At 40.6% G+C, this 22,603-nt stretch overlaps 1 protein-coding gene across 3 annotated transcripts in view; it reads right to left on the minus strand.

Moving 5' to 3' along the window:
- The window catches only part of lrrc7 (leucine rich repeat containing 7), a 142,244-nt gene extending 124,291 nt beyond the window's left edge, over nucleotides 1-17,953 (minus strand). Inside the window, exons 1-2 of one of the 3 annotated variants that reach the window (XM_077583620.1) lie at nucleotides 17,598-17,952; nucleotides 3,297-3,574 (exon numbers count right to left, since the gene is read on the minus strand). The gene's annotated coding sequence lies outside the window, so the exon portion shown is untranslated. Of the gene's footprint in view, nucleotides 1-3,296; nucleotides 3,575-8,636; nucleotides 8,836-17,597 lie in introns of those variants that run through there. The other 2 variants (XM_077583621.1, XM_077583622.1) reach the window with 2 other exon arrangements.
- Between the last annotated feature and the right edge of the window lie 4,650 nt (nucleotides 17,954-22,603).

Consider the following 22,603-nt stretch of genomic DNA (forward strand, 5'->3'; position numbering starts at 1 on the left):
GCTTCCTCATTGTCCTTCAGTTCCTATACCGGGTGGTTGATCCATCTTATCTGCTCCATTCATGGTGGCATCGTAGTCCATAACTAGTGTCTTCTCCGTGATCAGACTGTACCCACTCCTCCGATGAATATGCATTGGACTCGGGGCACTCTTCGTCGTCCGATTGAACGTCCACCTGAGCAGAAGTGCTCGGTTGTGCTCCGCGTTTTCCGGCGTTAGCATCGCTAGCCGGTGAGGCTTTATGACGTGATCATAGCCGCCGCGTCAACGCTTCCAACTTCGGCGTCAACCTCGGAAACACCATCATCATCATCGTCGTCATAAATGTGCTCTTTAGCATTGGTCGATGCTTTTCGTCTTTGAAAAAAATGCTCAAGCGTGAGCTGCTTGCAACCGGTCGCCATTATGGCTTTCTCAGCCATTGTCCCCTCAACACTCTAGCTCCGCCTCACGTCTTCTACTGACGCCTACCCAATCTTGTCCAAAGAGAGTCATCGTTGCCATCTAGGGGCCAAAAATAGGCATTATACTAACTAGATCTGCTTGATACTTTCAGCACAGCTGGCCAAGGCTTTCCTCCACCCGTTTCCCAACAAAAAACAAAAAAAACTTCGTGAACGTCTTTTAACGTCTTTGGCGCTCCTCCGTAGGATTTTACTAAACGTTTTTGGCAGTCAAAGAGTTAATTACGCCGTCATTGTGCAATACAACAGAAGTCTCCGACATAAGTGGCTAGCGGCTACCTGTTAGCATGACCAACGAGTGTGCATCATGTGACCTCCTCAAGCGTGAGTTTCTTGCTATTACAGTATAGTCTTTTTCTCTCTCCTTTCAACTTACTTCGGCCCACACAAGTTTTATAAGAACACTGAGGCTGAAGGTTTGAAAGGGGTTTGAAAATGTTGGCTGTGGGGAGAAACGGAGCAAAGCAAGCGGCTGCCGGCTGGTAAGTAAGTTTGACAGCTGGTATGGTTTACTTTAATTCTTTTTCAATATTCTGGACCAAGGCTACTTTTTTAATTCACTCTCCATGTTCAAAGGAATGGAATGTGCCTTAAATTGCACGTTGTGGTTTTTTCATTGTTAAAAAAAGAAAAGAAAAGACAAATAGAACTTTGTCTTATTTATTTTATAAAACACTTTTGCCCATTAAAAAAGAAAAACATTCCACCCAACATGTCAAATTTAGCTGTTGAGATGATAGGAAAACAACTTTAAGCCATTAATACCTTATTTTACACATGAACCATGTAAAAAGAAGAATGTTTCTGCCTCATATTGCACTTATGTTCCTAAATCCTAAATGGCTATACTAGACATTTTGATTTAAAAATAATGATAATAATAATTTAATGGGAAAAAGCGCTTTACAAAATACATGAATGTAAAGTACTATTTATCTTTTCTTTTTCTTTTTTTGCTCATCCAAAAAACAATCCGATCCGTGACTCAAATCCGTGATCCGATCCAAACCGTGACTTTTGTAATCAGTTGCAGCACTAGTACTAAGGCTATTTGCATTACTGTCAATGTATTACTTTATTTGGTAGATGTTATTTTGAATTTAGGCTTACGTTGAGTATGTTTCAGCTTTCTTGACATGTCAGAATGGTATCGACTGTGAATGCGCACTCAGAGAGTACATTTCTGCTTTCGCCATGTCAACGACTGCTTTCTCCTGCGCTCAATTTAAAATAAATGAGAGGAGCCGCTTCCATTGGTGGGAAGCTTGTCAGCTGTGTTCACTCCCACGACACAAACACCCCTTTCTAACTGTGCCCATCTGCAAAAATACCAAAAGGAAGAAACCTCCACCCAAGTACACAGTTAAACTGCACTTTGCGCTAGATTACCGATGGGCATGATACATTTCCGGCAGCCCGTTACATAAGTTGAGTTGGTGTCTTACAAAGTGCATCAAACTCACCAGACCTATCGATCAGGAAAAACTTCAGATAGTAAAAGGGAGTAATGTACTGTAGTTTTTATGGTATGATGCTTCCCTATATATGAAAAAATAAAAATATATATATATATATAATTAGTGCCGTCAAAGTTAAAGCGTTAACTGATTAATTAATCACAAAAAAATTCTTGCATTAATCATGAATTAAAGCAGATTAATCGCACTATGAATTTTTACCATATATTATCCTTTAGCATGGCAGTGCATGATAATTACATGCATTAAAGTAAAGCATTTAATAAATGTTTGTGTATCACATTTAGAATATTTGTTCATCTCAAAATATTGGGGTCATTTTTTTTCCATTTTAAATTATGCAAGTAATTAACTGATTAGAAAAATAGGAGAATGAGCGTGTCCAGAGGATCCAAAAATGTTGAAGACGTCCTCATAACATTAAATGTCAAAAGAATTAACACATAACCAGTGCTCTTCAAATTTGGTGGGAAATTTTTTTGGATAAAAAAAAAACCTTTTTATTAAGCGATTAATCGTGATTAATAAAAATTCTAAGTTGTGATTAATCTAATAAAAAAAATTGACAACTCTAATAAATATATATTAGGGGTGTTGAAAAAAATCGATCCGCGATATTACAGTGCACAATTCTCGTATCGATTCAATATGCAGCTGAATCGATTTTTAAAGCTCAATTTTTGATGGAAATATTCAACAAAAATTTCTTAATTAGAATTAGGGTTTACATTTTAAACATGGAAGAATGTTATATTAATGGAACACTAAGCCTTCAAATTTGATTTCAATACTATTTAAACATGAAACAGATTGCAACCTGTTTGTTAAATACGGTGGACCACAGTTGTAAGCATGAAGTAGATTTTCATACAAATCTTACAGTGTACATGTACAAGTTTATATATATATATATATATATATATATATATATATATATATATATATATATATATATATATATACTAAAAAAAACATTGAATAATTAATCAGGTCATCTGAAACTATTTTAACTGTTGTAGCTACTGTGGATAAATCGCCTTCAAGTAGTACAAAGATCGGCAGGGCTTTGGACTTTGGGTACATTTTAGTCAATAGACAAACTGTGCCTTCTGTCTTTGGACAACCATAAGACATTGCCTTTACTACAATTTATAATGTTTTCAACTACACCAAGAATTGTTATCCTATCTTCATTTACAGTGTACAGAAAGGGAACTCTTCCTTCCTTCAATTTGTCCAACCATCCCTCTCCTCATTATATTTTCCCTCTCATCTCCAGGTGTGAACTAAAATGGTGCTGATTGAAACAAATCAGAATGTGAAATAACAGAATCCCCTGTCATACAGAATCTACCTTTACTGTTGACCAATGAGGTTCTGGTGCAGGTGTTGTAGTTGTGGTACTTGTCACCCTGGAGATCAGTGATGTTTGGAGCCTATATCTCCAGGTGACGGCCTGTGGTTGGTCAGATTCATCCCTTCCTCCGGATAACTCCACCCACTGGACCCTGGCAAGGGCTTATGGGTACCAAGCTCTTGTAAACATGTTGAATACAACTTGGGCTCTCATTGAGTTTCTTATTTGCAGCAGTCCTTTTTGCAGATTCTTCCTGCTGAAGTCATATAGTTGTCCTGTGGAAAAAGAAGAACACACATTGTGAGACCATTTGTTTTTATGACTGAAGTCCTAGAAAAGTGAGGGCAGCCATAAAATGTCAGGCCCAGTTACATGTGTTTTATTCTACAACTAACCTACCTCGATCCCTATCAAATACTTTCTAGAATCTAGATGAACTAGCACTAATCATAAATCAGAACTTCTTATCCAACTTTATCTTTTGGATAAGTGGACCAAACTTCCCACTAATGCAATCCAGAATCATGACGCAAGTCATAGTGCAAGGCTAGCTAAAGTAAGCATAAAGGTAGAGACAGTGCAGTATATACAGTACACACAATACAGTAGTTGTTTGAAGTCAGGCAAGTGCACCACTTCACCATCGGTGACATTGCTTGCGCATCATTGTCTTGTTAAAGGAGAGTGAATATATTACTTGCTAAAAATTGTGTAAGTTCTTTATGCTTCTGAAGACTTTCACTCATCTGCGTCATGCTAATAGGCAAAGATTGAATTGAGGCAACTGGATGCAGTTTTCCATAAATGTTTTAAAAAATTATGTTATTAGTCTAATGACATTCAAATTTCAAAAATTTCACATTCCACTTTGTTTCTCATACAGATTCATTAAGCACTTAGGAAAACACATTTCAAAAGAGTAATTCCTCTCTAGTTTAAAAAGTAATTTTGATTGTTTCTTAAGTAACATTCAAATTTCTTGAGATGGTGAATTGTGATATTTCATTAGCTGTAAATTAGAATTATCAATAAAATTATGAAATATTTCAATTTGTGTGTAATGAATGTATATATGACTTTCACTTTTGGAATAGTGAAATAAAGTTTTCTGCAAAATTGTAATTTATTTAAAAGCTCCTGGCTGACACTTTAAATGTGTGACTGTTACAGCCGGCTCAAAGCCGCAGCAAAGTAGCGGGAGACAAGACTGGGTAAAGTTCACAAATAAAGAGGTTTATTACAAAAAGACAAAAAGTAAAGAAAGAAACAAACTAAAGATAACCTAAACCAATGGTGCAAACGAAAAATGTCCTGAACCCCATGGGAGGCAGCTGGTGTGCATAGAGGCGCACGCACGCACGCACGCACGCACGCACGCGCGCACACGCGCACACGCGCACACACACACGCGCACGCACGCACGCGCGCACACACGCACACGCACACGCACACGCACGCACACACACACACACACACACACACACACACACACACACACACACACACACACACACAGCCACGCAAGCTTTTATACCCTGGCTGCAGGCTGATTAGGCAACTAGGTGCACCTGTGTGGAAAACGAACAAAGAGGAGCGACCGCCACAGCCAACGGACCCAAACCCTTTAAAGGCCCAGGGCCATAACAGTGACAATCAATATAAATATAAATAGTATATTAATAAGAATATCAATTTTAATAAAGTGACCTTCTAAATTTACTCCTCAGCATTTCAACTATTGCAGTGATTGTCAACCAGTGCGCCATTGCACATTAGTGTGTCGTGAGAGATCATAAGGTGTGCTGCGGGAAATTATTCAATAATTGCAATACTGAAATGCTTCCAAGCCGAGTAGTTTCAAAACCTGTCCACTTCCGTCTCTTGGTCATCTGTCTCACTCCTGCTCTCTTCATCCAATCCATCATTGCATCGTGGCAGTGATGGGTGAATTAATAAAGGAATTATAATGGAACGTAAGTCCCTGAGGTCTGCCTTTCTGGGACGGTCACACAGAGAAGAGACCTAGCACGTGCGTGTGCACGCGCACACGCACACACACACACAATAAAACAGAAATATACATAAAAACATACTTATACACAAATGAATGGCCTCCCTGCATTACTGGGCTGGTGAGAGGTAGCACAAGAGAACACAATGTATACAGCCCATCACCAGCTAGCCCCCTATAGCTGTAGAGAAGAAGGGACAGGAAGAGAGGAGGGGGCGAAGAGAGCAGGGCACTAAGAGGAGGGAGGGAGAGAAGGAAGGAGGGGGAGGAGGAAGGGTAACTGACACGTGAGGAGTCCTCGCCTGGAGTAGTGAAATTCTCAATGGTGGTCCTCTCCATTTATGAGGTTGTGACAGTACCAAAAGAGAAAGTATTATGCAATCTAATACCAAAATGGTGATATTGTAGCGATAATTGATGTTGTCTTTTGGATGAATTAGTAATTTGATCAGCGCTTGAGGAAGTCGTAATTTCCCCAATCGCCTATAGGGGCACCACGTTCTATTTACTTTCAGTTTGGAGAAACACAACGACTAAAATCCAAATTCTCGTTTATTTATTCATAATCTGAAGTCGCCACATTTAAAGTTTGTGGTTCTTTGTATTACTAAATCACAATTACTAATCTACTCGGACACAAGCACGATTGAGATTGAACCAGATTTTAAAAAACATGCATTTATTCACTACGGTTACACAAACAGAATCACAATACTGTCTACCTAACTATCATACGGTGGGAAAAAAAAGTATAAAATAAAAGGGAAACTAATATCAATAAGAAAAGAACAATTTAACAAGGTAGAAAGAAAAGGTTTGACTTGCCAAATCTGTTAGATGTTTGAAATGGAAGTTGCACCAGCAATATGTCAAATTGGTTATGAAAAAAAACTGCTCCAAAAAACAAGGCAAAAATAAAAAATTATGAAAAATTGTTCCGCAGTCGGACGAGGGCGACACAGCTCGACTCAGGTGCGGTTGGGACTTCAGCCGGAGTTGTCCTCTCGGCGCGCGGGAAGATCCGCGTATTAGCTGGCCAAAACCCGATCCCGAGGCCGAGATTCGCTGCGTGTCTGCGTCCCGAGGGAGATCGGCCGTTGAGCCAGCTCTCGCTGCGATGGGACACTGAGAGCAGCATTTTTTTTAGATGATATGTGTAAGATTGCTTTGTGGGTCATAGGTGTTCCAAGTGAGGGCAGTTCCGATCGTCCCCACTTGAAGGCGCTGTGGTCACACGTAACTTTCAAGAACGCTGGAATGTGATGACCTGGGTCCAACCAGGCCATCTGGTTTGGGGTTTATCTGTGGTGTTAATCCACCAACTCAACAGGGGAGAGGATGGAGCCCCCGATAAGACACTTTGGTACCATAAACTCGTGGTTCTGGCGGGTATTTCAGGCCTTCTTCGACCTCAACCTCCTGCTTGTCCTCCACAGATTCCCCATCCCACCCTCGCTTGTTTTCCTCTGACTCCTTCCCTTTTGGTTGAAAGCAGGTGAACTCACCTGCTGCATTTTTGGAATGCTCAAACCTGATTGGTTTGTCTACAATAAAGCAATCGTTTGCACACCTAATGTGTGTGCTCAACTGGATCATGGGTGGTGATATGTCAGTGCTTTGCAATTGCAAGAAAGTGGCATCATGACATAGCTGTAGCATAGCTGTGTGTTATGTATACAAGTGTGTTTAATGTTTCGCAAATCACTGCGTGTATTGTTCTGAGAAAAGTGGTGGAAATCTGGTCCAACACTTTAGTTTTTTGTTTTTATTTAATCACAAAAAAACTGTAGGTAGATACTGAGGCCGCATAGTTCCACAAAGTGGAACAGCATGAGCATGCACTCGTAAGAGCATCTTTATGCGGGAGAAGGAAAAACGCATGCCATCAAGAAGCAGTTGAGCATCAGATCATGACTTAGGAGGACATATGCAGAATCTGGAAGAGGAATGACTTGATTTTCTCATTTTCTCTCCAAGCACGCTTGCGTTACATCACACAAGAAAGTGATAAAATCAGAAAATTGTGCAATGTAGGAGAAATGTAGGGGAGGAAGGTGAAAGAAAGAGTGAAATCTTGAAGCGATGTAAAGAAGAAAGAAGTGTGTGTCTTGCAGAGGCCCAGGGGGTATCCTGTGTTCCCAGAATGCTTTGCTCTAACCTACTTTGGTATTTCTGTTTCTGTCTTTGTCTCTGCACTGCTCTGAGTGGGCTGGTGAGTGAGTTTTTGTGTAGTGTGCGCATTTCTGGAGTTTCGCTGTCTTGTAACCAGTTTGAAGGATTTACAAAAATAACATATCGATATTTATATAAACGATACATGCAGAAGCCAGAGAACAGAATGAAGCGACAAACTGGTGAAAAAAGCAATGTGGCACTGTGTAGCAAAATGAATGTGTGTGTGTGTGTGTGTGTGTGTGTGTGTGTGTGCGTGTGTGTGTGTGTGTGTGTGTGTTTAAACACTTATTTGTGTAGCGTTATGCATGAGTTTCAAAGCTGTGCAGGCTGAGTGGGAAGTCCATACAATCAGCTCAGCAACATTCTGTTACCATGGAAACTAATTAGCACAGAGACGAGTGAGAAGGAGAGATGCAGTAAGAAGGCTTGTATTATCATCATCAAAGTGAATTGTTAATGTGTTCATACATGAAAAGTACAGTATGCGTAGTAGCTGTGGCTGTCATAACTGTGAGCGAAGTTACATTTAGAGCTGTTTAAAATAAGGAAAAGATTTTGTCCCGTAAGTAGCTTTTATCAACACTGTTTTCTCATGAATCATTTGTTGTAAATACTTTCACTGTCAGGAAGTAATTATGCCTATTGCTATACCGTCCACACTAATTTATACAAATGAAACAGTCTCTGCAAGTTAAAACAATGGTTAAACTAGATAAAATGTCTCAACTGTCCAGTACAAACCAGGAGAATTCATATAAAATATTACTTGTGGAATTAGCGCACACAGCTATTCACTATACTGTATATTCACTGACTTCATAAAAATCATACTTGATTTCTAAAATAAATTATTTTCAACAGCAAACAATAATTACTTAAATGCTTTCTGGTCATTGTTTTTACTGAATCTTAACGTGAACGTGTCTAGAATTTAGTGGCATCTAGTGGTGAACTAATAGAATGCAAGTTCGAAACATGTGCCTTATGAAGCACATGGTCTACAGTGCCTCAGAAAGACCACAAGCCTACCACCAATAATTATGTTCGCTATGTTCTTCTCCGGATATCCATGGTAGCAAGATGGCGGCAAAACAAACATGTCAGCTTCCTTTAAACATGAAACATGAAAACTCAAAATGCTAATTCCTCACCCAAAACATCGCAGAACTGGTGTTTTCCTCCATTCGCCACTCAATGAGAAATTCTAGGTCATTCATTCTGCTCTCCAGGCACCAGCCCCTCCCAACCTGAGAAAATGAACGGGTGCTCAGTCTATGATATATGACGTCATCATGTGCAGACCCACCCCCACACCGCCTAAACACACACCCACTTTCTCTGAGACCTCCATGCTTGCAAGATAGTGATAAAAGTAGCCTTTCTCAGTGAACATTCTGTCCAAATTAATTCAAAGCAATTATTTATGCTTCATATTTGCAATGTCAAAGTGCAATAACAATGGGCAGTCTTGAATTTCCAGAAAGGTTTTGACGTGTGGTGACTGACACTTGTGCAAACTACAAGTAAAATATTTGCACTATTAAACCCAACTGAATGAATGGTGTAGTAATGGTTAGCATGCTCACCCTGTAAGTAAAAGGTTTCGAGGTCATGTCCCACTTTTCCTCTCCCCTCTTCCTCCACTCCAATTTGTTGCGGCAATGCGCCGTTTTGTTTTAAATGTTTATTGAAGAATTGAACATCCATTCAATTTCCACATTTAAAGAAGACACGGTTGAACTGCAAGGGTTAGCCGGTGTTGCGTGGTCACTCAAAGTGCTCGAATGCAGCGCTCTAGAGTTTTGTGGGCGGTGCGCGCAGCAGCCGACTTGGAGGAGAGGGGTGCGTCAACCACACGGGGAGAGGCGGGGTTTTACTGAACCGGGCGTTTTACTTCCGCGTTAGAAAAATAGCCAGCAAAATAGCTAATATTTCATAAAAAATTACATTGCCATGGTGTCAAAGGTAAGATTTAATCATTATATGCCTATAGTTAAATGTGGAAGGGCTAAAAAAATACTGTGATATAGTAGCTTTAAGGTGCAGCGTTAAATATGTAATATAACTAGTGTAGCGATTATTTGGGTTGCCGTAATGGCTTATGAGAAATTTAGACGGTACTGAGGGGAGTTGTAATTTCGTCAACAACCTCTGGGGCACCACGTTGACTTTGCTTGTTTATAGGAGCAAAACAAACAATAAAAATCCTATTATCAAGTATTCATAATCTGAAGTTGCTACTTTAGTTAATCATTGAGTTATTTGCTTTAATAAGAGAATTACTAATCCACTCAGTAAACACAAATGATTCTGCAGAAATTGAATCTCTAGACAACAAATGTATTAAGTAAACACACATATATCAGTCACAGCCTAACCTATTAATGGAACGCAATAAAAATGATGCGAATCAAAGATAAAAAGGGAATGAAAAAAAGTAGATAGAGAATAGAGATGGAAGCATTTTGACCGGTCAATCCTTTTATGTTTGAATAAAAGTGTTGCACCAGTAGTATATGGTCAGATTGCAATGACAGCGCAACTCACGGACTGCTTCAGATGCACGGAAGAGAGAGGGACTCTCGAGCATCGATCCTCAGTTGAAGAAAACTCAGTTGGAGGCGATCTGGGCGGTCGGCGCACGCGCAGCCGGAATGCTGCACTGGAGTCTCTTTGCCTGATGGTAATAGGCGCACGACTGAGGGGCCGCTGCAGGTCTCCGGTTGGTGGCGAGGTGCACGCACGGCGTGGAGGCCGCGGCAGGTCCTTGGCTGGCACAAGTCCCGGTTGGTGGTGATGTGCTTGCGCGGTCGTCAGGAACAGACACACGCGTTTTGGGGACGCGCAGAGTCCTTGCTGGATGCGTGCTTTGGGGCGCGCGTTGTGGCTCAAGTCCGGGGCTCAAAGACAGTGGTCGCCCTCAGCGTGTTCGGCGACCACGTTTCTGGTGATGATCAGGAGAAGTTCTTTGGGCCAGACGTAGGGTGAAGAGGAAGAGGGGAAGAGAGGAGTGGAAGAGAGCGAGGTTCCTTCGCGCGCTGGCTTTTAAACTGTGTCCCAGGGAGCCGGGCAGTAGTCCCGCCCCTTCCGTGCGCATGAAGCAGACTTGGTCGACTGAGACCAAGCTTTTGGGATAGTATTTGATCTTTTTTTTTCAGAATTAACAAGCCAGATGCTTCATTCATCATTCTGAACACATTTCAAACATTACCGCGATCATAAAGTTATTGAATCCGCTAAGCTTACTAATTAGCTAAACTTAGGTGGCTACAGAAATTACACACATCGTTCATTTGAGATAGACATACAGGTTGTGTACAAAGATAAACAACAGGAGTCACTTGATGTCAGTGACATACAGTCCATGTATGTCCCGAATTATGTAGACTTCAGATTAATTAGGAGCGGGAGGATTCTTGAGGATAACCGATTGTTTCCAACAACACCTGGCTAAGCAGTCTTATCGCCAGTTTGCCTGCTAGACCGGCTTTCATGTATGTGTTTCCTGTGTGTTGTAAAAAACACATTGAGTCCCTTGCTGGAGGGAAATTCAAAGAGTCCTTTTTGAACTGAAAAAAAAAAAAAAAACTGGTTTAAGACACGCACACACATTCCCCAGGTGGAATGTTTAAAAAGGCTAATAAAATTTAAAAATTGAGGGTGACGGCCAATATTTGTTACACTAGCGATTACTAGACCTACAATTGTATAAAAAATGTACGCTGATGTTATACTCTTTTTTTTTTTTTGCATATTATTGAAAATAATAGGGCGGCACAGTGGCTGACTGGTTAGCACGTCCGCCTCCCAGTGCTGAGGGCATGAGATCGAGTCCGGGCTTCGGCCTTACTGGGTGGAGTTTGCATATTCTCCCCGTGCTTGCGTGGGTTTTCTCCGGGTGCTCCAGTTTCCTCCCACATTCCTAAGAAATTCCTAAGACATGCATGGCAGGCTAATTGAACTCTCAAAATTGTCCATAGGTGTGATTGTGAGTGTGTATAGTTTGTCTCTGTGTGCCCTGCGATTGGCTGGCAACCAATTTAGGGTGTGTACCCTGCCTACTGCCCGAAGCCAGCTGGGATAGGCTCCAGCGCTCCCCACGACCCTTGTGAGGACAAGCGGTTAAGAAAATGGATGGATGAAAATAATAGTGGCTTTTAAAAATTAATAAACACTGAAAAATGAAAAAATGTCACACTCTATCCCTTTAAAGCTGCGCTCTGTAACAATTTGGTCTAAAATATCTTTACTTTATTTTCTTTGTTTGTCAACAGGTGGCAGTAGCAATTCAAAATTGGATTTTCTGTGTTCAGTAGCTTTAATTTTGCCAAATAAAAGTTGAAAATTTGCAACAAGACAGCTGCTCTGTTAGAAAGCATCCTGTGGGCATTATCAACACTTCATAGAATCAAAGAGGACATCACACTGTGTGAAAATCATCAACAACTTTAAAGGTCTGAAGAGCCAGTCAGAGGGTGCCCGCTCCTGTAGATCGCTATCTGTGTGTGTGCATGTCCACAGGAATCCTGTGTGTGGGTGGACAGTGTGTGATTAGAGTTGTCGAACAGAACATATCTGCATATTCACAATCAAATATCAACTAATGCAATAATCTTACATTTGAACATTTACCATGACCATGAACTCTATAAACCACTAAGACAGTACAATGTTGGACACTCCAACGAGCATGATAGAAAACATTGAAGAAAAGGAAAATCGTGACTGACGAGAGTCAAAGAGAAAAAGAATCGCTAAAACGGAGGAGAAACTGTGTGGGATGAATCTTTCTGTGTGGCGCTATGGAAACATACAAACTGCTTAGGCAGATGCAAGAAATAGAAGAAAAAGTGTTTCACGAAAACAACTTACCAAAGACAAGTAAATTAATTTGTATCCCTCTCTCTCTCTCTCTCTCTCTCTCTCTCTCTCTCTCTCTATATATATATATATATATATATATATATATATATATATATATATATATAGAGCTTCATTGTGCACACCAGAAGCCTTTTTTTCTTTGATGAGAGCCCCTCGAGCGCTTCCACTTTTTCACTTGCATTCTGGTGGCCGTGCTAAATACTTTAGCTAATGTTAGCACTATTGCTATCAACAGTTTTAAACACCACAAGTAAACACCACTATCCCCGGGTGACTACAGATCTGTACAGGGTGCCGTGGTGTGACTTTGCAGTCTGTTCCCAAAGCCGATTGGCTGGTGCAATTTTTTTAAATTTTTTTGTAAACGTTGGTGAATACTGTATGTGAATGTGCTGATTTTAAATGTGCCGCATGTTGTCCCGCTCCACAAAAGCTCCATTCCGCATCGCACGCATCCGTGTTTAATGTACCATTTGCCAACATGTCTCTAATGTCTGTGATGTGGATTTCAATTTATATTGTGCTTTGTTAAAATGCCTGTGCTAAATACGCCATAATATTTTATAATATTATTGGCATAATTTTTTTTCGCCATTTCGGTTTTCAGTCAAGCATTTCTCATTTTCGGTTTTGGGCAAAAAATTTCATTTCGGTGCATCCCTAATATATCCCTCTCTCTCTCTCTCTCTCTCTCTCTCTCTCTAGTTGCCACTATTTGTGTCTGCCTTTCGGTGTTTGCTCCCTCTTTACATCCTTACTCATTGCTCACCATTTCATAATTCTACCAAAAATCATGCAACCATATAATAACTAGACACAGACTCACACACAAATGCATTTAAATGCAAGGTATTTAGAAAAAAGTTACTTTTGGTTTGATCTTTGATCTGATAACTACCAACTACATACATAAGAAACACCTCAATTAAAAGTCCAAATGAACAGACAAATTACTTTCAGTCACACACTGTAGGCTATATGCTGCAACTTATTATTATTATTACTATTATTTATTTTATTATGTTTTGGTATGTTGTCTGCATCAAGATAGGAAAAAAAACAAAATAATAATAATAATAATAATAATAATAATAATAGTACAGTAACTTTGTTACACCATGCAAACTAATGCTGCAGTCGGTCCGAACGCAAGTTGAGTGTTTCTGGCGGTGCATTTCCATATAGTCAATGCAGTTCGCGCAGTCAGACAGGAATGCGTTTAAAGCAAAATAATGTGCTTGTTCGACCATTGCAAATGTGAACTCGAAACAGCATCGCACTGCAGTCAGCCAATCGGTGTTGAGAATGAGTAGCAGTAGCACAAACAGACAGACACAACGTGGTGAACTACCAGTGTGGGACCATCATTGATGCCTATGGGACTGAGAGGTATACGACACAGCCAGCTTCCGATGCAGACCGGAACCAAGCTGAAAAGGCTTGGAGAATGGTGAGCATGGAAGTTGACGTATCTGGTGAGTGAATAGCATGGTTTACAGTTGTTCAACTGTCAACCAAGATAACATTTAGCAGTCAAAGTAGCACAATCCCTGATCCCCTGCAAACAAACGCATGTGAGGCAATGCAATATTTTATGTTCAGTCGGCATGAAAGCATTGCCCATGCACATTCATATATTTCCAAAACAAACAGACATACGCCAGCAGCCAAATTGTGCACGCATGTACAGTGAGCACGGAAAGTATTCAGACCCCTTTAAATTTATACATTCAGGACCCCATCTTGACAGAAAAAACAAAAATGTTGAATTTTTGCAAACCTTTAAATATATTTTGTTATTTTTTATATTTTGTTTGATGGAAAATACTGTAGTACTGATACAAATCAATAAGTATCACAAATGGCACGAGATGATTGTATGCACAACTTTGTGTGGGCCAAGGAAGAACACATTGCATTTTGGTGACAATCTGGATAATGACGCTGTTGTGTTCATCACTCCTCCATGAGTGAGCAAGTATCCTGCTAACAAGCACAAATATGTCTTCCACAAATACTGACAGTTCAACCTGACAGAGGGTTCGGGTTTTAGCATTGCCAAGACTGGAAATGAGAGCATTTTGTATTTGTTTGAATGAGGTCAGTCCATCATCATCTATAATACATTGTAGCGAATAGTCCAACACATGCCATATTTTTTCTTTTTTCACTGCAAATCAGATTGCTGTGGTGTCTTCTTTCGTTTTCTTCTTCTTTTTTTTAATTATTTAAATATTTTAGTCTATTTCCTGATTTGTGATTTCAATGACCATCTCATACAATACCGTTCAGCTTGTTTTTCTTTTAATTTTCTTTTTTTCTTCTTGTTTTTGCACTTGTGATGTTTTAAACTGGCACTTGTCATCAAAAACTGCTTTGCTAAAACACCTCCTGAAGGTGAGGTCATAGGCATGGGCGATGTTGTGTACGCAAATATGACTCAGTGTTTGATCTCTCTAGCCCTCTTCTATGCCACTGCTGTGCATACTGTTTACTGAAGCAGAAAAGAGGCGCAGATATCTGCAGTAGACAGATCTGTAAGGATGTGTTGTTTCCTCCTCTACTGGCAGGCCGTAAGCTCTACAGAGGCTAACATGCACAAATCTGAGAGTGTCTGAAAAGCTGTGAACTACCTGATGATGTTTCTAACTAATGCAGCATTATGAAAAATAGATTTTTTTTAAATGACTTGTTAGCCAGTGTTGGGAATAATGCCGCTTAAACTAACGGTGTTAGGTATTTTTTTTTCCCATTAGAGGATTAATCTAATTAATTATTTTACCTGTATTTAATTTGTTGCTACTGTACGTTAAATATGTTACAGTTCATTTATTAGTTTCCAATTCGAGTTTGCTGGTTGGGGAGAGCTCTGTTGTGTTGTGAGATCACAGATATGATCGGCCTGCAAGAACGCATCTGGGTCCTGCGCACCTTCAAGGACGTCCCATTATGACAACTCCCACTGAACATTTTTTTCCATTCACCTTGTTCATTAGTCTCCATATAAAATACAGAGTTACATTTTTATGATTGTTTTAAATGTATGTGTTCATGGTTCCAAATGAAAAAAGAAGGAGGGAGGATGTACTCTGTGTTATGTCAAATCCGCTTATGGCATAACATTTCCTAACCGCTGTCGGTACCAGATATGATCAGGCTGCAAGATTTAACGTATTGTTGCATCTTTCAAATATCGTAGTTAACATGAGACGCTACTTGGTTGTCTCACCTTTTTTATTTTATAACACAAACAGCTACTGTAAGCCGTAGCCATGAATAAAAGAGGACAACAACAATAAGAAGACAACAACAGTAAGACGAAGATCAGTACGAGCAACAGGTCTCTCGCTAACGCATGTCTTCCTCTCAACTGCTCACGCTCCCCCCTCCCCTACAAACACTCGGAAATACTTCTCTTGGCAAAATAGAACATACAACGAACAACAACATGCATAAACCAGTTTGTTACATTATGTATATAAAGTGAAATATTTCTCCATTAAACATGTCCTACGGTGACCAGATTTTCTAAATAAAAAACTGGGACACTATAATTTTGCTGAAAATCAAAATTCTCACCAGGAACTATTTATAACAAATGTAGTCAATCTGGTGACTGGTGCTTTTATTACTTGAGCTAATGCTAAATGCTGTCTTGGTTGACAAGACAAGACAATGCACTCACCCCTATCCAACCTTTTTTGCTCGGTCACGGCAGCTATTGGAATCTGGCTGTGCTGTTTCCCTCACGTCAGTCCAGCATTGTAACATTGGAAATACGCCGCCAGAAAAGCTCAGCTTGCATTGGGTCTGAGTGGTGAGTATTAGGCTACTAGGACTATATTTCTCATGATTCTTAGACAAAGAAGCAAGAAGTAGCTCACGGTTCCGGTATGACGAAAACATGCTTGCTAACGGATGAGAATAAGAACGCAAACGTGAGTGTGAAAGTAAATAGGAAGAAATATTAGTTAAATTCTTATTTAATTGGTTTATCGTAAAAATTGGTATCTGATTGACATACACATGGCCCAAACAATTGGCTTAAAAAGTTGAACGCCGGGACGGGACCTGCGTAAAAGTGAGACAAAATAATGGAGCTGGCGAAATCCGCTGCGATTTAGGACACAAGGCTCAAAATGGGACTGTCCGAGTTAAACTTCTGGTCACCCTACATCAACAACAATTTGGATTCTCTAAGCCACAAAACAGTTTACCTTTAAAACTGTAGCCTGACGTCATCAGCAGGCGCCAATCTCATGATTGGCAGTCCCGGCAGCCAAGCAGATCCACGAGTTTACACACAAGTGCAATAAATAATTAGGTTTATGTGGAATTATCTTTAAATTCTACTCATTTCAAATGTCTTTTGGAAACTGCTTAAATTTGTTTTAATTATTTCATATAAAGCATTTTTTAAAGTGATGAAAATAGCTACTTTGCCTAGTAACGAATTACGTTCCCAGCTAGCACTGTTGGTAGCACAAACACACCTGATCCCAAAGTAGAGTGTCCTCAGATGTTAAAGAATAGGACTTCCACTGGGGGACGCAGCTAATCAGAAAACCCCTGATGGTGCAAAACTGAGTCCTTAGGGCACAAAGAAAGCAGCTGTCGTCTTACCCGAGGTCACTTGCCGTTTTAGGGAAGCCTGCTCTGCTAGCACGCATGCTACGTGCACTTGAAATTAGTGCAATGCATTATAGTGCAAGTTTACCAAATCTGATGATACCAATGGAGTCTTGATGAAGACTTTGTATAACATACAGGAGGTGCTCATAAACAAGTGTGTCCTAATATATCATGCACAATAAAAAATAAATAAATAAAATCTTGACACATAGCAGAGCATGCAGTCGTAAATCAAAAGGGAAACACAAGTGTTGCATATTTATGTTAAGCTCCCTGATGGAGATGAAGCATTATGTAATTGATACTCCTCCTCCTCTTATGCAGATAGTTGACAAGCCTTAACATCAAACCCTAATATATGAATCACATGTAGTTCTTACGAGAATAGTTGTATTTTATCTGGCTCATATATTTTCTTTTAGCCGTGACAATAGCGATACTGTAGAAATGTTTTCAACACCCACACAGCAAATAACCTTTTTTTTCACTCCCACGCATGCAGAAAATGAAAAACAGTCAAAGCCGGTCCCAGTAAATCATAATATTGGCATGAGTAGCTCAACAATAAAAGCAAAGCAGACAGAACCAACTCTCACCAACAAATCTCTCTTCTTCGTCCTCCCCTTTTTCCTCACCCAGCTTTTTCCAGGGCTCCCGTTTTCATCTTTTCCGATCAGGAAAGCAGGAAAACGTAAGACTTTAAATCACAAGCATCCTTCTCCCTCCGATCTTTTCTTCCTTGCTTCCAGATTTCTTCACAATCTCCGGAGGAAAGCAGGAGCATCAGTGATACATTGCTGCGCGTTCCGCTGCAGGAGACTGAATGTCAATCATGCGGGTAACCTTGGGAACCAGCAGGACCACCCCCAGCTGGTTTTGATTGGTTGCCCGATGGCGGACCAGGAGTCACAAGTCCAAATGGATCCACAGATGGATACTGAAAGCTGTGATGGGATCATGTGCAGCGCCAAACAAACAGTGGTGAATTGCAGTACTTGTGAATTATCGGTCTCTCCCTTTCTCCGCTCTGACTTCAGAGCCTTTATTTTATAGTTGCCTAGCAACAGATAGGCATGTGAAACTACAGCATACTGCCAAACCAGGGGAGATGTGGGAGAGAGAGGAAGGAGTTCAAGTCCTTAACTCTCTCTATTTGTAGAGGTGTGCTGAATATTTTAGTCCTCTGCAGCAGCTTGTGTTGAGCACATCCTCAACAGTTAACGCAATAGTGGTACTGCAAGTGACAGGATAAAAGAGATATCAAGTTGACATTTCAGTATAATACAACTACTCAAAAACAAAAGGGGACACTTAACTCTCAAAGAAACATACCTGAACATGATATCAACCTGTTTACGTGGGAAGCTGATGTTTCGTAAATTAACTGACATTAGGTTTAATGGCCAAAGAGTATCTATCACTCCTCATCCTTTCCAAGGTGGCAAAGAAGGTTTGTAGTCTTTCCCAGCACAGTTTTAAGAGCATTCAATGGCGGAGGCACGTGGTGGCCAACTAATACTTAGTTATGAATTTCATTCGTTTTCCTTTTCTACTATTGCGTACAGGTCACTAACTAACCTTTACTTTATTGCCGACAAGTGGCAGAAAACTCTATTGTAGCTGAGCAACTCATTGACAATTGTAACAGCTCCAATTCATTGAATTCATAACATATGCTCTGAAATTATTTTATGCAGCCCACTAGTTGGTGCTCGCAGCCCAAGGTCAGCATGCGAACTGTATGGCAGCATGGGTGAGAACCACTTCAGGTATGAAGTTATGGCCACCTCTATATGAGTCATGATTTCACCCTGGGCACCTCAAGGAAAAATTTCAGGCTACGCCCCTGAAGAGCATAGAAGAGACCCCAGGGGTCTATTTCATGAAGCATGTTCAACAAACACAGAGACTAACACTGAACAGCGAGTTGACTTGCCCTGAGATAGAAAACTCTGCGTTTTCGGTTTCAGAACAGCTGATTTGAGGTAGTTATATCAACGCAGAGTAGTTTCACCTGGCGTTGCCACTACACTAAAAAGTCCACATCAATGGAGCCCCGATTCGTCGAGTCACCATGGCAACACAGCACAGAAGCACAGAGCGCGGCGTCGTCCTCTGCTTTCGCGTTTTTGTGTTTTTTTTTACCCCTCTCAACTGAAAATCTAAATGCGATCATATGGCGAATTTGAACATGTCTTTAGAAAAAAAGTGCAACACCACAGCGGCTCCCCATAGAGGAAGGCAGCGTGGGAGAACGTTGCTGCTCTGGGGTTGGGTCAATTCGTAAATTTAAATGTAGTCCTTTGCAATCACAATAATATTACAGGGGAAACCTGTTGAATGGTAACTCATTAATTAATTTAATTTAGGTGCAATTCTGCGGGGGAGAAGCGCACCTGACTTACAATGAAATATAAAAATATTATTAAAACATTTATAAGAAAAAAAGCGGAGCGCAACACACAATATATGCTGTGATGTGACGCATGACTACGGCGCCGGTAATGTTGCAAATGTAAAGATGGATTAAGTTGTGTATGATGTAGATGATGGACTGTAATGTGAAACGGTACCATTCAAAAAGATAACTGACTAACTAACTGAAATGCCAGCATATCTATGCACGGTCTGATAACAATCTCACGACAAATATTTAATTCCCTACACAATAATGCGGCACCTTCATCAATAGGGTCATTGTCAAAAGGACATGACTTTACGCTATAGACCCGGGGTGGCCAACTTCCGTCCCCAAGAGCCACTATCCAGCCTGTTTTCCATGTTTCTCTCCACTAACTTACCTGATTCATGATTAGGATCATTATCAGGCTTTTGCAAAGCTTGCTGATGAGCTGATCATTAGATTCAGCTACACTGAAGGAGGGAGAAATGGAAAACAGACTGGAGGACCGAACTTGGCCACCCCTGCTATAGACTATAGGCGTATTTACGCAAAAATTTGCTGCAGCGGACTTTATGAATGAGGAAATGAAATGTCGTGATGTGTGGCTGAAATGAGGCGGGGACAGAGAAAACCTCGAGTTTCATTGCAAAAAAACTGCAACCGACCAGGTTTGGTTCATGGAACATGTTACTACGGTAACTGACCGAGTGCTTAAATGACCTATTTTTATAAAACAGGCTAGAGTTCTCTTTTTCTCTGGTTTCAGTTACCTCCCTTTCTGAAGCGGAAAACGCTTCGAGTTTCCCACATTTCACAGTTCTCACTAAACCTGCTTTGTGAAATAGACCCCAGGAGACACCGGCAGAGTTGTTTGTGAGTGGGGGCAGGGTGGTGTTAGGAATGCAACAAACTCGTAGCAAAAGCTCTGTTTGCTACTTTGGAGGAGTGCTGGAGAGCCCTGCAAGTTGACCCGGGCCAACATCCACAAGTGGGCCCTGACCATGAAGCCTGTTTGGCATTTTCCAGATAACACTAGAACTGGTAGGCACAGCTTTGGCACCCAGTTGTTTTCACTGATGCTGCTCTTTATTCTATTCATCACCTCCCACGAGCCAGGAAGTAGCTGACAAACATTCACTAATACAGTATCACACAAATTTGAGTAAACCCATCGCATTACTGCAGATATTTAATTATATATTTTCATATGATAACTGTGAAGAATTGACATGTTGGCACAAGGAAAAGTAGTAAATGTCCTAATTGAGCACAGTCATTTTCCCTCTGCAGTGTCAAGTGACTCAGTGTTACAAGGTCTCAGGTATGACTAGGGAGCAGGTGTGTTAAATTTTGTATTACAGCTCTCATACTGGTCAATAAAAGTTCAACATGGCACCTTGTGTTGCTCTACATAAAGATAGCATAGGCTATTAAGCCCCGTTTCCACTTCAGGGCGTTTTGGTATAGGGAGGGTGGTGAAGACATTTAATATTTTCAATTTGATGTTTTACTGTTTTTGAATTTACTTATAGGCATATCAATGTGATATAATCATGAGTGTTTAAAGGAATACAGTGGGGAAAAAAAGGGAGAATTGGTATTTTGAAGGAATATTTCGATTACTATATTAAGTGTAATCTTTGCGTGTCCAAAATAATTGTATTCGAGATCTGATGAAGAAGGTTCCTTGCAAGGATTTATTTAGAAGCTTCTAAAGACACAGTTAGGACACCCACATCTGAATGCGATGTAGACCCCCCAAGTGTGTGTCAATTTACAGAACATCGACTCATTTATACTCAAAAGATAAAAGGTTCCTCTTCCCCTCCTAAGTTGATTAAAGGACAGACATGTCAACTCCTAGTGAACAAATGTGTGATGTTATTAGTAAGCAGACGTTTACATACAGACATGTTGATTCCAGGTTAAACAAAGGTGTAATGTTATTAGTAAACAGACATTTACATACAGTTCCCCTTCTTGACTGGGGGAACAAATGCAATTAGGATCTAACCCCAGACTTATAGACTCCAATGACAAAAGGTTCTGATAACATCATGCACATTCCTATCTTCAATAGCTTTGAGGGTGAGAGGATAAAATAAAGTTCACAAAATCATTATTCCACTGTATTCTATTAAACACTCATGATCATATCACATCTATATGTCTATAAGTAATTTCAAAAACAGTAAAACCACAAATTGAAAATATTAAATGTCTTCAGTGGTTAGGACTTACACAGGAACCGTCCTCTCAGCCAGCCGACTCGTGGCCGTGTCTCCACTGTGAAGTACAGCCCAGTTTCGCGCCGTCTATCGACACGTAATCACTAGGTGACGATTTCTCCTGTGACGTCACCCAAGCACGGTGCAAAAATCAGAACAAGGAAAGAGGAAAATGTGATGCGGCTGGGTTTTTTCTGCTTTTTATTTTTATGTACATTGCGTGAATGGATGATTTGAATGAGGGGAGACGTAAAAATTCTGCCTTTTGGTGAAAGAGTCCTTAGCTGAGAATGCATCGATGTCGCACATGAAGGTAAGACATTTTTATACTAAATATTTTTTAGCCAATCAGCGCCGGAGCCTGACCGGGAGCTTTTCAAGCCAACGGAGTACCTACCCACGAATAGGACCTCGGTTCATTCCCGTATCAGTGACTCAGTCGGTAAGGCTGCTGGGTATACACACAAACGAGACTGGCCCCGTAAATTTACCCTGAAGTCCGTGCCGTGGAAACGGGCCTTAAGAAGATTGCCAATACCCTGAATCTGTGCTGCAGCACAGTGGCCAAGATCATCCGTTTAGCAGGACAGGTTCTGTTCAGAACAGGCCTCGCTAAGGTAGGTCAAAAAAGTAGAGTGCACATGCTCAGCGTCACAAAAACATCCAGAGGTTGTCTTTGGAAAATAGACATATGACTGCTGTCAGTATTGCTGCAGAGGCCATGTGCCGTACACTGCATCAAATTGGTCTTACATAGTTGCTGTCTCAGAAGGAATTCTCTTCTAAAGATGATGCACAAGCAAGGCCGCAAAGAGTTTCCTGAAGACATGCAGACTAAAGACATGGATTGATAGAACGATGTCCTGTGGTGTGATGAGATCAAGATAATTCTATTTGCTTCAGATTGTGTCAAATGTGTGTGGTGGCAACCAGGTGAGGAGTACAAAGACAAGTGTGTCCTGCCTACAGT

Source organism: Vanacampus margaritifer, chromosome 13 (genome assembly GCF_051991255.1).
Source record: "Vanacampus margaritifer isolate UIUO_Vmar chromosome 13, RoL_Vmar_1.0, whole genome shotgun sequence".
In the NCBI taxonomy this organism is placed as follows: Eukaryota; Metazoa; Chordata; class Actinopteri; order Syngnathiformes; family Syngnathidae; genus Vanacampus; species Vanacampus margaritifer.